The following is a 16,361-nucleotide window of genomic DNA, read 5'->3' on the forward strand; positions in this document are numbered from 1 at the left end:
ATACGATGATGTTCAAACGTAGGGTACCTCCACCCATTCCAGATCTGAATCTCTAATGGGAATTCTAGAAGTAAGACAGTTTTTAGATTGCTAGCGAGAAATTCAATTACACACAGTTTCAGCATACAACTCCCAACTACACAGGTAACGTTCTACGTAGCTAAGCATATATTTTACGTTCGCGCGTTCTTCATTATCATTTGCTGGCCTGATGTACTTTTTCTTTGGAACGTGTGTTAACTGAAACTTTCTTGGTGTGTTCTAGTAACGCCTAGATGTCATGCCGTGGGATTTGAATTTTTTTTCATAGCAGTTTAACGCTATCTAGTGCTTACGAACATCAACTGAAAATTTGTCAGTTTTCAGTTACTAAATTTTTGCTTGTTCTTTTTGCATTTAATTGGAATCGTTAATGTGCTGCTTAATATCAGATGAAAGTGAGCCCTGACTTCCTGCGATGCTCTTGGCAGGAAACTTTCTCTGTCGAAGATACGCGCTTTGCGGCGTCTTGGTTGGCTAGCTTCCTCTATTTAGGACGGCCGAGGCTCGCGAGGTGATACTCGGTCGGGGGCAGTGACGGAGGGAAGACAGCGCACGGTGCATCGCGAGTAGTCAGTCGGCTCGTGGTGCACTGCGAGGACGCACGCTGTTGGCGTTCCGGCCGCTGGGTCTGGCGGTGAGCGGAGCTGGAGTCCAGAAGCAGTCACCGGCCAATATGGGTTCTGTTTAAGAGTCGTGTCTATCTGGAATCCTGAGGAGGGAGCGAGAGTTTACACTGGCGTGCATGTTAACCGCGAGCTCCTGGTCTAACCTTAATTGGTGAGCCATTTTGTGGTGGAACCTTAGGCTGTCATTGCTCCGTGTAGCCACTTAAGTTTTCGCTAGTCATTCCTAAAACCACTTGGACGTGGGTCCGGGATACTTGGTGTTGCAAGTATATCTAACTGCGTTTTGCCCTGGTTCCGTTCCATTACAAGTGTGACCGACATTCGGTGATTCCTTTTTTAATTTTTTATTGTTAATATGTTAAGTGGTGAACTTTGTTAATGAAAGTTTATTCTCTATATAAAACTTCAGCCGCCTATTTACATTGGAATTGCAAACCTCTCGTGGTCAACTATCATAGAACAATTTTGCGCCTTCAACAGGTGCTTCGGTATTTAATGTTGTGTATGGATTGTCTCGTAATTATCACCTTGAGCTAGTTGTGGTTTATAAATTTATCTAGTGAACTTCCATGTCATTCGAGAGTGTTTAATGAATTATTGCTTTACTAGTAACTGCGGTTGTCACACCATGACGTTTTACATCTCTTCCTGTACTTGCGCTACCCAGTGCTTGGCTGTTGTTTTTAGTATTGTAGTAAACTGTGTATTAATACTAGGTCTTTGTGTTCTAAAAGTCGTTACTGCTGTGCGCAGGCGCTCCTGTCTATTGTTATCACTTGAGCTCTCGAGCACGGAATTCAGACGCGCGGCCGATGTGAACGCCCGACGTCGAGAATGTTCTGATTGCTGTGTAGATCTTTCAGGCTATCATAACATCATATTGCCAAATGATTTCCATAATAGTTAATTCACGTATTTTGGAAACGTAATAGCTTTTACAATTTTTTTTTTTCATATTCACAAGGCCTGGTAATTGACTTAATTTCACAACTAATGAGCTCAGATCTGCAGGTATGTTAGAGTTATATTAGCGTAAAGTAATTTTTTTGTTAATTTAAAGTTGGGGCCATAAGGCTGTTTTACTATTAATTTTTTTTTATTCTGATTGCTTTTATATAATTTAATAATCATTTTGTTACTAAAAATGTTCTGTTTTAATTAACGTGGTGAAAATATACTTTTGTATCCTCAAATGGTGTCAGCATTCCACCCAAGCAGCCCATGTGCCCTGCTTACCAATGCTATACTTTACCAGAAAGTTTCTCAAATTTCAATTATAAAATTATATTGCTGCTTTCCTTAGGTTTAATTACAGTTGTTAAAATTCATGCGTTTAGCAAGAAAAACAAAAACAAAGGTTTTTTGCTAAAGAAGACATTCTGGATTACGTGTTATATCTTTGTGGGCTGGTACTTTGCCACTCCCAGCTCCTCGCCCACTACCGTACTGAAATTTTGACACCCTTTGTTCCCCTGAATTTCTTTTTCTTTCCTGTTACCTGCGTCGCCACTTGGATCACACATACTTTTATGTTTTCCTAATCTGCATTAATATTATATTCTATAAATTTATTTTTAAAATAATGAACGAATCGCTGTTGAAATAGACTTTTTACACTGCCCTGTTGCAGGAGGTACACTTTCAAAATTTCGTCTTCGGGGTTAGAAGTTCGTTTCCTTCAATCTAGTGTACCTGAGCAATTACCTGGAAGTGATCTGACTGTGGGCCCTCCACCTCTAGGTTCTCTTATATCATGTACTAGTCCTACCAACTTTCTATTCACTACGACATAAAAATGAATCGATCTATAGCCCCTAGCACTCCCTCTTCACACATGAATATGACATGCAGCTACACTGTTGGTAATTTTCTTTCCGAAAGAAATTTAACAACAGATTTCCAAAATAACATCTACGCAAACTAGAAGTGACTGTGTTCTGTTTCCAGTGTCACTCTATATCAACTCACTAGTTACTTGTCCTGTGTGCTAATGACGAATGCAGTGTTGCAACGCAGCTTCTCCTACGAGCCTCCACGCTGGGATACATCCTTTTTGATGCTTCACGCAGGAAAAATTTAACCTCCCATTTCTGTGTGGGCTGTTATCGTTATACTTAACACTATCGGCTCAGCACTCTCAGTGGCCTCGTCAGAGTAAGACGTGACAATGATAGCCTTACTGACAGTCCATCGTGATTAAGACGCCATTGCACTGTTTGTGAGCTTTCCTGGCTTCCAGCAGAAAAACACATTTCCGGTCTGAAGGTGCGTGTCTGGCTGTAAGATCCTGCCCTCTCGGATGCTAGTCTCGAAGGGCCTTGAGATCCTGCTTGATGCTAAGTTTGGTTCTCCTGAACATGTCAAAGCAATATCGACATGACAGTCGTAGGACACCGAACAACGCGAGAAGCCTCATTCCGGAACGATCGTGGCCGAGCGGTTCTAGGCGCTTCAGTCTGGAACCGCGCGATCGCTACGGTCGCATGTTCGAATCCTGCCTGGGGCATGGATGTGTGTAATTTCCTTACGTTAGTTAGGTTTAAGTAGTTCTAAGTGCTGGGGGACTGATGAATTCAGATGTTAAGCCCCATAGTGCTCAGAGCTATTTGGACCGGAACGATCAGGTCGCTGTCAAATTCTGAGACGTTCTTTACAGGACACATGGCTTGGTACTAGATTTCTAATTCAGAAACCCGAAAACAACTCCCATTGCCACTATTCACGACCTTCAGATTCAGTCCAGTACACAGGTACACCACTCTCACACACTACGGGCAGACAAGATTGAAGACTAAGTGCTGCCCTGTGATAACTGTGCGTTACTTAATAACAGTCTCATTACATCACATCTAAATATTCATATTTTCTGACAATATCTGTGAACAACGAATGCCATCATTCTTCTTCGAGAGGCTAACTCTCCGAGAGTTTGTGATGATTTAAGCTACGATTCACAGTGGCCGGCAGCTACGATTCCATTCTAACAATGGGCAAAGGATAATGGTACAATGACAAGATACAAGCAAGGCATTTTATGCACCCTGCAAGTGGTTCTTTTATATAGGCGAGAATATTGCAGCCCTACATAACGTGTTACTCATAAATACCAAAATTCCCATAACAGAAGAAAAAGATGTGACTTGAACAAAGGCGACGTGGCATATTAATATACTGATATACAATACGTATTCCAGTAGCTGATTGGGGTTGTGGTTAAACAATGTCGTTTGAGAAAACGATTAGACTCTCAACTTCAGTGTCACACACACGTTTGGAAATGAAATCTAGCCGATCTTGTAGCTACTACATCTAAATACAGTCGCCTACACCTACATAATAGGGAATGGCTGGTAGCATATGTATTGGCCGGTTAGTTTTTCTGATCACACGTCATGTCATATACAGGATGACAATTATTGAACTATATGAAATAAAATCGTCATAACTTCTGAATGGTTTATGTTAGGACTTTCATGCTGCACAGTTGGACGCGGGACATGATGGGAATTATTATGCACTGTATAGTTTGGTTTAACGGCGAAGCCTACTTTCATTTGGATGGGTTCGTCAATAAACAAAATTGGCGCATTTGAGGGACTGTGAGTCCACATTTGGCGACCGAGAAGTTCCTTCACCTTCAACGTGTGACCGTGTGGTGTGCAAAGTCCAGCCACGGGATAATCGGTGCGATATTCCTTGATGGCACAGTGTTTACCGAAAGGCACGCGAAGGTTTTGGAAGATGATTTCACCTCAATTATACAAAGCGACCCAGATTTACACAAGATGTGGTTCATGCAAGACGGTGCTCGATCCCATCGAAGCAGGAGAGTGTTTGGTATCCTGGAGGAGTGCTTCGGGGACCACTTTCTGGCTCTGGGGTACCCAGACACAACTGGCATGAACTTTGATTGGTCGCCATGTTCTTCAGAACGGTTCGCCAAAGATGGCAGGCATCTAGAATATGTTCTAACCTAAATCCGAATATCTGTAGTAGCGTTTACATGTTGAATAAAGTGTGTGCACGCAGTATTTTGTAACTAATTTACGTTTATCTTTTAATATAGTTCAATAATTGTCACCCTGTACCTGTGAATAATACAATACCTAAGAGACACGGAGTATGTTCTAACAGTTCTTCCCAGATCAATATTCCTAGACAGTTACAAGCCTCGATCATACCTATGTTGGTCGGGGAGTACTTAAAAATGTAGACGATCCACATTTACAAGGCCCAGCTATAGCATCCACCCCATGCAATAGCCTTCTACTTTGCGACTGTTACGTTATTTTCGACAACGTGCATTGCAAGGTACTTCATAAGGTACATTATTTACAGAAACGAGCACGACGAAACAGAAAAAACACAAAATCAACCAACCACCAAACCCACCGACTGTCGAGTTATCGAGTCATTAGGTCTTATGATCCAATGCAGTTACAAAATCATCACATGGAACTGAACAAGAACGATTCTGGGGCTCGTGAATCTTACTAAAAATATTGTGACTGAAAGAAAGAACATTTTAAAGCAGAGCTACCAAAAATTCCCCAAGGTCTAGAGTAACAGTGTTTGATCGAACACCCACCATTGCCAAACCGCACAACCTAGATTTTTTGTTAAATATCTCTATATGATACTTAACTATCAGGAATCCACACGAGGACATGCTTCAAAACGCTTTTCGGAACTACATTACTGAAAAAAACAATAGCACAGCTCTAAAGGAGACGCCGATTTTGACCCGATGATGGCATATGCCACCTGGAGGACAGTAAATGTACTGATAATCGTTTCAACGTCGTCCTCCAACATGCATCGTATTGGCATAGCTACCAGAGCGGCACCTGTGTCTATGCTGAACAGGGAACGCTAGCAGCCAGAAAGCTGTGTGTGGAGCAAACGTGTAAATTAAGGGGGCAACCCTGCCACGGAGATGCACTCCTGCTTCCTACAGCCAGCTGAAAGAGCTCGAAAGGGTCAATTTGTGGTCTTCCAAGTGGTGAGACAGCCCTTTCTGAGAAATGCCACAGAAGTAGCACGTTCTCCGCCAGCTGTGCGACAATGCTGGTATCACTGGTCAAGTGAACATTCTCACACCTTTAGACGAGGTTCTTTATGTCCACACAGCACGGACGACCCCAAGGATCTTCGTATTGTAAGGACAGCAATGGCAGGTCGTACATCTACCAGAGCAGAGATAAGAGGGCTTATGAGCCCACACGTGTCAACAAAAACTGTTGCGAACCGGTTATTGGCTATGGGGCTACTGGTACGCACGTCTCTAGACCATTTTCTACTCAAGCCAAAGCATCGACGTACACAGCTCGACTGATGCTGTCAGAGGATTACCTGGAAAGTCGAACGCCGCGCTGTGATCTTCAGCGATGAAAGCATATTCTCTCTGCATGCAAATGATACGAGCGAATATTGTTAGACTCATTCATTTGCTGTACTTACAGCAGGGAGTTGATGTATGCTTCCCACCCACCCATACACACACACACAAACGCACACACACACACACACACACACACACACACACACTGCCCTTGAAACTCAACCTTCTCTGCAATACGTGCAGGAGCTGCTGTCGCCAGCACGATCTCCAGCTCAATCTTCAATCGAGGATTTGTGGGATACGATAGGACGAGTTGTGACTTACGCGACCCATCAACCAACAAATCTTACAGGACTACATGAACATGTCGAGCAGGACAGTCACTGACTGCATTTCCACCAGTGGAGGCTACACCACGTATTAATGTGGATTTGCCTCATGGGTCGATACCTGGTACCTCAGAACCGCTTTTGTTGTTAACCTGTAAATATAACCGTTTCATTTTCTTCATATACACAATTGCAACGCTAAATCATGTGTAAATCTGAAACTTGTAGAAGGATGTACTACTTTTTGAGACAGTGTAATTACACTACTGGCCTTTAAAATTGCTACACCACGAAGATGACGTGCTACAGACGCGAAATTTAACCGACTGGAAGAAGATGCACTGATATGGATATGATTAGCTTTTCAGAGCATTCACACAAGGTTGGCACCGGAGGCGACACCTACAACGTGCTGACATGAGCAAAATTTCCAACCGATTTCTCATACACATACAGTAGTTGACCAGCGTTGCCTGGTGAAACGATCTTGTGATGCCTCGTGTAAAGAGGAGAAATGCTTACCATCACATTTCCGAGTTTGATAAAGGTCGGATTGTAGCCTATAGCGATTGCGGTTTATCGTATGGCGACATTGCTGCTCGCGTTGGTCGAGATCCAATTACTGTTAGCAGAATATGGAATCAGTGGGTTCAGGAGGGTAATACGGAACGCCGCACTGGATCCCAACGGCCTCGTATCACTAGCAGTCGAGCTGACAGGCACCTTATCCGCATGGCTGTGACGGATCGTGCAGCCACGTCTCGATCCCTGAGTCAACAGATGGGGACGTTTGCAAGACAACAACCAGCTGTACGAACAGATCGACGACGTTTGCAGCAGCATGGACTATCAGCTCGGAGACCGTGGCTGCGGTTACGACGCTGCATCACAGACAGGATCGCCTGCGATGGTGTACTCAACGACGAACCTGTATGCACGAATGGCAAAACGTCATTTTTGCGGATGAATCCAGGTTCTGTTTGGAGCATCATGATGGTCGCATCCGTGTTTTGCGACATCGCGGTGAACGCACATTGGAAGCGTGCATTCGTCATCGCCATACTGGCGTATCACCCGGAGTGATGATATGGGGAGCCATTGGTTACACGTCTCGTCACCTCTTGTTCGCATTGACGGCACTTTGAACAGTGGACGTTACATTTCAGATGTGTTACGACCCGTGGCTCTACCCTTCATTAGATCCCTGCAAAACCCTACATTTCAGCACGATAATGCACGACTGCATGTTGCAGGTCCTGTACGGGCCTTTTTGGATACAGAAAATGTTCGACTGCTGCCCTGGCCAGCGCATTCTCCAGATCTTTCACCAATTGAAAACATCTTGTCAATGGTGATCGAGCAACTGTCTCGTCACAATACGCCAGTTACTACTCTTGATGAACTCTGGTATCGTGTTGAAGCTGCATGGGCAGCTGTACCTGTACACGCCATCCAAGCTCTGTTTGACTCAATGCCCAGGCGTATCAAGGCCGTTATTACGGCCAGAGGTGGTTGTTCTGGGTACTGATTTCTGAGGATCTATGCACCCAAACTGCGTGAAAATGTAGTCACATGTCAGTTATAGTATAATATATTTGTCCAATGAATACCCGTTTATCATCTGCATTTCTTCCTGGTGTAGCAATTTAAATGGCCAGTAGTGTATTATTAATCTTCCTAAACCTAAAATTTGATGATTTGCAGAAATCGTACTTATTTTTTGTCATTATGATGAAATGGTAAGGGATGAAGAGGGAAAATCAATACAAATTTCACATTATTTCACTGTTATTTAAAACAACATTAACGCAGTTCGACCATTTAAAGCGGATTAATTTTATTTCATTTCTCTTTATAATTCTATTTACCTTTTCAAGAATGATGAATAGACGACAACAAGAGAGAGAACAACGTATTATTTCGTCAACGTGTTTTCCCTTATTTACTCCTTCACGTCCCCCATGTAAATCACGCCATAAACAGCAAGAACGGTTGTTAGCGCGAGAACACGACTATGTAGTCGTGCATGTATTTCACTCAAAATGTTTCAAATGGCTCTGATCACTATGAGACTCAACATCTAAGGTCATCAGTCCCCTAGAACTTGGATCTACGTAAACCTAACTAACCTAAGGACATCACACACATCCATACTCGAGGCAGGATCCGAATCTGCGACCGAAGCAGTCGCGCGGTTCCGGGCTGAAGCGCCTAGAACCGCTCGGCCACAACGGTTGGCGTATTTCACTCGTCCTATTTCTTGTATGTTGATGAGATGTTTCCTGTTAACGTTGTATTGAAGTAGTTGGATACACAAATAATGCTGTGTAAAAAATCACTAATTCTGTTGACATAGTGCCAAAATGGAATACTCCTATTCAGCATAAAATGCAAGCGGCGGAAAAGATTAGATCGTCTTTGTGACCGAACTTGGTAAGGGAGATTCAGTCTCGCACAGCGACGGTCGCAGTAGTGTATACAGTACGTACGAGGAAAATAATCACACTGCTTTTTATCTACCACAGTTTCTATTTTTTCAAACAATAATATGGCCCCCTCCAAAGTAGTTGTCTTCACCAGGTATAGAACGTCGGAGTCGTTGTTCCCAGTCTTCGTAGGAGTGTCGAAAGGCTTCTACTGGTAGGGCCTTTATGATGTCGGTCATATGCTTCTAAATGGTCTCCCGGGTCCCCAAAAGACTTTCTGTTAAGAACGCTTTTAATCTCGGGAAAATAAAAAGATCAGATGAGTAGGGAGGCTAAGAAACAAGCATGGCTTTTTGATATTCAAATCTCCGTGATGGTAATCGCCTTTTGACATGGGGCGTTGTCGTGGTGGAGCGTCCACTTGCCTGCAATGTCTCTTCACACTCTGCTCGCCCTTATTCTGTGCATTTCAAGAACGTCTTTGTGAAACACTTGGTCATGGAGGATCAAAATCTTTTTGCACAGTCGAGAAAGGAGTTCAGCATTGATTTGATTTTTAATTTCCTCGTTCGAGTTTTGTTCAGTCGAGGAGATATTCAGTGTGTCACTCCTCATTTTGCCGCATTTTTTCCAGGATCGTGCTCAAAAATCCGGGATTCATCACACGGGTGAACCATTCGTGGTCATTGGCATTCCTCTCAAGATCAACGTACACGTTTCTGTGATTGGTGCCGGCCGCGGTGGCCGTGCGGTTCTAGGCGCTGCAGTCTGGAACCGCGGGGCTACTACGGTCGCAGGTTCGAATCCTGCCTCGGGCATGGATGTCTGTGATGTCCTTGGGTTAGTTAGGTTTGTTCTAAGTTCTAGGGGACTTATGACCTAAGATGTTAAGTTCCATAGTGCTCAGAGCCATTTGAACCATTTTTTTTTGTAATTGGTCTTCCGCTCAATTGTGAGGCGTTTCGGCACACTTTTGGCACAAACCTTTCGCACGCGCAAACCTTCGGTGAAAATTTTATGTACGATAGAAGTGTTTAAACTTTACAAGTCACCCACGATCCTTATTGTTAAACGTTGGTCCGATATCACAAGAACACGCACACTTTCGAGGCTTTCCTCGGTTTTTGAAGCTGAAGGCTTCCCTGAACGAGGTTCATTTTCAGTGTGTTCTCAGCCTTCCAAAAGTGATTTGCGCCAGCGAAAACTTGTACTCGTGATACAGATTGTCCCTGTTTCAACACTTCATAGGTCACACTCGCTGATTCTCCAAGTTCAACACAAAACTTTATGGCATAACGTTGGTGTAACTCCCGCTGATCCATTATCATAACACATAACGAAACTGCAACTTCGCTGATTGCACCCTCAAAGATCATGTGATGGCTGTACGGAGCTGAAACTCGTATTCAGCATCTGGAAAGGATGAACACACCGGTCTACACAAGTAGAACAATACAGCATTACCAGTGTCATTACTTTTCCCACACTTTTCTTATTGCTGTAGCGTTTCTGAGATCTCCTAGTACTGTGGCCTGCACACTGTAGATACCTGAAATTTAGGACCAAACACGAGTAGTATGATATAATTACCTAGAACGGGGCGAGATGTTACATAAAGCGGCTCCCTGCTCCCTCAAGATACGGGTGCAGTAGCCCGGCAACAGTCACCTACAGAGGGCTGAAACCCACTAGTGTCGGCACGCACGTGGCGCGGGCGACGCCCTGAGCTGTACGCCGGTCATTTGTCACGAACCAGGCGCCGTCGGCAGCCTTGCTGCCGCTGCCGATACAGCACAAGTTGGTAACAAGTTGGCGCGAGCAGCGAGCGCCGGGAAACACGAAACACGCCGCCAGCAGCAAGTACAGTAGTTAGCGCGCGCGCGCCCGCGCCCACCTTGCGAACCGGGGGCCGGCGCGGCGCCGCCTGTTTTAGCAACTATGTTTGCACTTACACAGTTCTCCGGCGCTCTGCGGAGTTTACACCAACAGAGGGAGCTGCCGCCTCCACTCAGCTCCACCGGGGCGGCTACCTTGTTACTGCCGTGTTACCGATACGGCGCTGTCCCTCTCAGACAGCATACAGTCGAACCGTCGAGGTAGTCCAGATCGTTTCTGGACGAATAGCCAGTACTGCACGAGTAGGAAGGGATACAGCAGTTCCCTTCTCAGCAAATGACACTTACTCGTAACATTTTGTCGCGGCATCGTTACAATCAAAACAGACTTCGAAGGTTTATTTACTTTTGGCATATCGCAAAATACAGAGTTGTTAAGAAACATTTAGAAAGTTTGGAAGGCTATTCCAGAGAAGGCTCTGTTGGAATAAAATTGTTTGGCAAGAAGTAGCATATGTTGCACCATTTCTGAGTTATTTAGAATTGAAATTAGCCAGTCAGATCGTCGCATGCACGATTTTAACAAGCCTGCCAGAGGCCAACATCTTCTTCGTTTGGTTTCCTCAGGCATAGCTTTTTCTCATCTAGCGTAAATTATCACATCCGAAAATGGCTTATTTTAATTGGTAATGAACGTTTCAACAAGTGGTAACTTATTTACCCACAGATGTATGTGCATTAACGCGTGTTAGTGCTTGCAAGTGCTAGAGCTGGCTCGTCCCACGACCTGATTATCTAATTTCGATATTAAATAGTTCGGAAACGCTGCAACGTATTGCATTTTTCTTAACCATTATTTCTCATCGCATTCTCCAATGCAACGCCCTTTCACGCTATTCAGACTGTTTCCTACCATTCTCTCTGTTCTTTAAGTAGCTGGAGAAGAGCGAACGCTGAGACACTGAGACTTGCGTGGCGATGTCTGAAGCAGGAATCTCGCCAAGGAATACGAAAGTATATATATGAGATGCACAGCCTTTAAAACGGGAGTGTATCGAAACCTACGGGACGCTCGTTATTGCTTTTGCAAGTACCTATAGTCTGCAGTGATTTTACGGGTATGGAACTGTGTATCGGGAAGGTTTTTAGCGGGCTTAAGCCCTTCACAGCATGCGGTATATGTCTTTTCACTTATTGTCGAGGCACGGTATTGGTTGCCGCATTTTCTAATTTTCTGGACGTAAGGTCCAGCTTCATCATTTATATTTTTTAATGTAAATGTTAGGATACTACCAGCTGTGTGTGTGTGTGTGTGTGTGTGTGTGTGTGTGTGTGCGTGTGTGCATGTGTCCTTCTGCCACACACAAAACAGCTATGACACAAATTGTAATTTTTTAATCATGTTATAAGGCTTTGATGACTTGAAGCGTTACTTAATTCTGTAAAACCATGGTCGTAATCTGAAATCTTGCAAAAGTCATATAAAAATTCTAAATATAAATCAGTTCCACAAAATATAAACAATTAAGAATATTCGTTTTATATCTCTGAAATGTTTATTATTGCCCATCAAGCTTTTACTCTCAAAGTAAAACAGTATGACGGGAAGCCAGTCAGAACATGGAATTGTGGCTGTATTCTGAAGAACAATAACAAATGATGTATTTGTAGAAAACTCTAAAAGATGATGATGATTAACAAGTTAAATCTCAAATTTTAAGATCATTTCATGTATGCAAATTATCTATAGGATCCAGGATATCAGTAGCAGCTGAGTAACAAGCGTATAAAGTTTCAGATATATGAAAGTTTAGTTCTACTTTTCCTCTGTCATTTTTAGTACACGCAACACACTGTTTTAGGAATAAATTGTATTGAACAGTCCAATATTCACGCATAGGTGAGCGGTAGTAAACTTACAAAGGGCATTATCCAAAACAATGGGCAAATCTTAAACAACCGTGTACAGAATATTTTCCCAACCATGACCATCAACCAGGGAGCACGCAATTGCGGGATCAGTCACACCCTGGGTCAGTATGGTGTGACATACAAAACGTGCTTATGAACTACAGTTAAGGCATTTTTATCGGAAATGATGCGTCCGTTCTATTCTGAGTTGATTGCATGTTAGGTTACCCGACTAGAGTGAATAGGTTGGTTACACATTAGTTGCCTGGAAGCCGTAGAGAACTGGAGAAATTTAGCTCACAGAATTCGAAATAGCAGCACGGGGAAATTTTTTTAGACCCGTACCATTGGTAAGATCTGTCAAAAGAAAACATTTTTCAAATCTGGAAACTTTTTTTTATCGATAGAAAATTATATGATGACATCAAGGACATCTTTCTGGAACAGATGATTTGAATAACGCTTAAGATAAAGAAAGTTTGGTTCTGCTGTTACGGCGAATAGAAAAGTTATTCTAACAGTTTTAACTGTTTACTTAAAATTTTGTTTCCCATTAGTGATAGACGGCAGTGTAATTAATATATTTCAGGTGAGCCTGCTTTTGCGGTAAATAAATGACGCATTTGGTTCTACACATCATTTAGTATGTAAATGTAAACATTAGTGCTCTAAAAGTTCACATGCATGTCCGAAATTTACTTTAGTGTTGTAAATGTGATTTGTACCGTGCAAGATGTTTAGCCATTCCCATGTCTGGTTAGAAGCTACGTACAGCGTGATTCATGAACAACCATGTGGATGTAATAGCTTTCTGTTCCCACAGGGATTCTTCATTTCGGTGAGCCTTTGTGGTGCTTTATTTTGGTGAGTATCAATGGCAGGTGCGCCTCTCATTATCGCTTCTTGGATGTTTTACCTAATTACAGTGGATGTGGTCTGCATTCCGCTGGTAGCCTTGTAGCTGCTACCGCGAGAGATACGGCATTCGAATGGAAACACACTCCGAAATAGCCACCGTGGTGGCGGAGTTCGAGGGAGACACTGACTTCTAGCAATCCAGTGGAGACACACACATATATGTCCATCTGCTAAATTTATAGTCGTAAAAAACCGCAGTCGTCATAGCTACCGAAACAGCGTACACTGCAACACTATGAAAAGATAAAATTTTATAGAGGCAAGCCAATGTCATTATCGACAGTTGGCGAAAGTGATGGCAATAGACGATGAATTGTGTTGGTAAACGGAAAAGATATTTATCAGGTTGTGGATTTTTAGGCAGTAATCAGTATTTCAGTAGCTGTTCTGATGGCAATCATAATTAATTACTTCAAACAAAAATTTATTCTCTATATCTATTAGTGTAGCACTCTTGACTATCATAAAAATACATTATAAATTTGAAGCAAGTGGACATCAACTGGTACCTCGCTTGGAATATGGTATCGAATAATTACACTCATAGTGGAGACGTAAGAGGCCGAATAACTATTCCTGCTGTGCTACTGTATATAGTGTTTGGTATCAAATAAACACAATACATCTAACTTCGTTTCCTGGCATTTTTAACATTATAGAGCGAACATTTTAAAATTTAGAGTCTGACTTATCATTCAACAAATTATTAATCAAGAAAAGGATTAGTAATTAACTTCACTAGTATGTACCGAAGGTTCTTGCAAACATTATTAGGAATTATGACTCAAACAAAAGCCGTTTTTGTTAGTCGCACTCTGCTCTCTTCACATAGATTTCAGGCACTTTTTATTCTGATGAGACAATTTTGTTTTTTGCTGCCACCAGGTAGAAAATGTAATTAAAAATGTTAAACGTAACGTAATAATACGGATGGTGGAGCATTGACCTTAGTAATTTGTAGTGAATGTAATTAGTGTGACTGACGCAACTATTGGCTGATACTTGTTTGTTAGCTGTTCAGTCACTCGCAGCCCTCTAAACAAAAAACTTTAGCAACAAATTACAATTTTAGAGGTCATCTCAGTAGAAAATGAGAGTAGATTATAGCATTTCAGGAGGAAATGAAACACTCTAAGAGAAGGAAAACAGTCTTGTGGAGATTGCAGCGTTTGGTTTTACGTTATACTATGAAAAGTAAAATTTTTCTTTTGCCATTACACTCTTTCGGAGGATCACAAAATTATCGGACGAAGTGTTCTGAAATAAAAGCCCAGTTATTTCACACGATTAGTGTCTTTGTATTTTTTCTTCCTCTGATGCCTTAATTTGACCCTAAAATTCATAGACACATTATAAGACGGTAACTGTGGTTCACTTAATGTATTAAAATCGACCCTGTGAGATTTACCCCATAGTTTGAACTTATGAGTGCACAAATTATGTATTTGCCTCAGTCAGCAACACAAAACAGTAGTCCTCCCCAACAATTTTCAATGAAGTAAACACAGATTACGACAATGGTTGAACGTAAAAGGCTTGCTGAAGTGCCAAAAGTACAGAGGTGTGTACTGAAACGTTGGAGCTGAGTTAGTAGTGACAGTTAGCGGAGTTCCATTATATTAGTTTCTACGTCGGTTGATGTTTGAATAATGCCAGATGATTTATTCATTCGTAAAACATTTTGCATGAGACAAATAAGATGGTAACGTTGTGTAAATCGTGTGATCGTTATCAGGCAGAAATACAAATGCTAAAGTGGAGAGTGAGTCTCTGTTTTTCCCAAGTTCCTTGTGCTTCTCTTTTTGTCCTTTTTGTGCTTTGGTGCCAGAATGATGTGGATGTGGTCGACATCTTTGGTATAGCACAGATCGTCCTTGAGTTTAACCTGTGGTTTGAAAAACATAAGCGCATCATACTGATGGACGTGGAATGCCTTACTCTGAGATTCAATTTAAAAAAAAGACTTTCGTGAAATTTGAACTCTGGAACAGAATGTTCCTCTACACATTTAGTTAACCAGTTTGCGGACTAATTATTTCAATGGAATAAATCATATAAGGCAAAACAATGCCTTCGATACCAATTTTTGTGATAGTTTTCTAAAAGCCGCCACTTTTTGGCTGTGGGTTTCCAACACGAATCTCAAACTACACTCCTGGAAATTGAAATAAGAACACCGTGAATTCATTGTCCCAGGAAGGGGAAACTTTATTGACACATTCCTGGGGTCAGATACATCACATGATCACACTGACAGAACCACAGGCACATAGACACAGGCAACAGAGCATGCACAATGTCGGCATTAGTACAGTGTATATCCACCTTTCGCAGCAATGCAGGCTGCTATTCTCCCATGGAGACGATCGTAGAGATGCTGGATGTAGTCCTGTGGAACGGCTTGCCATGCCATTTCCACCTGGCGCCTCAGTTGGACCAGCGTTCGTGCTGGACGTGCAGACCGCGTGAGACGACGCTTCATCCAGTCCTAAACATGCTCAATGGGGGACAGATCCGGAGATCTTGCTGGCCAGGGTAGTTGACTTGCACCCTCTAGAGCACGTTGGGTGGCACGTGATACATGTGGACGTGCATTGTCCTGTTGGAACAGCAAGTTCCCTTGCCGGTCTAGGAATGGTAGAACGATGGGTTCGATGACGGTTTGGATGTACCGTGCACTATTCAGTGTCCCCTCGACGATCACCAGTGATGTACGGCCAGTGTAGGAGATCGCTCCCCACACCATGATGCCGGGTGTTGGCCCTGTGTGCCTCGGTCGTATGCAGTCCTGATTGTGGCGCTCACCTGCACGGCGCCAAACACGCATACGACCATCATTGGCACCAAGGCAGAAGCGACTCTCATCGCTGAAGACGACACGTCTCCATTCGTCCCTCCATTCACGCCTGTCGCGACACCACTGGAGGCGGGCT

The sequence above is a fragment of the Schistocerca nitens genome, chromosome 6, assembly GCF_023898315.1.
Source record: "Schistocerca nitens isolate TAMUIC-IGC-003100 chromosome 6, iqSchNite1.1, whole genome shotgun sequence".
NCBI classification, from domain to species: Eukaryota; Metazoa; Arthropoda; class Insecta; order Orthoptera; family Acrididae; genus Schistocerca; species Schistocerca nitens.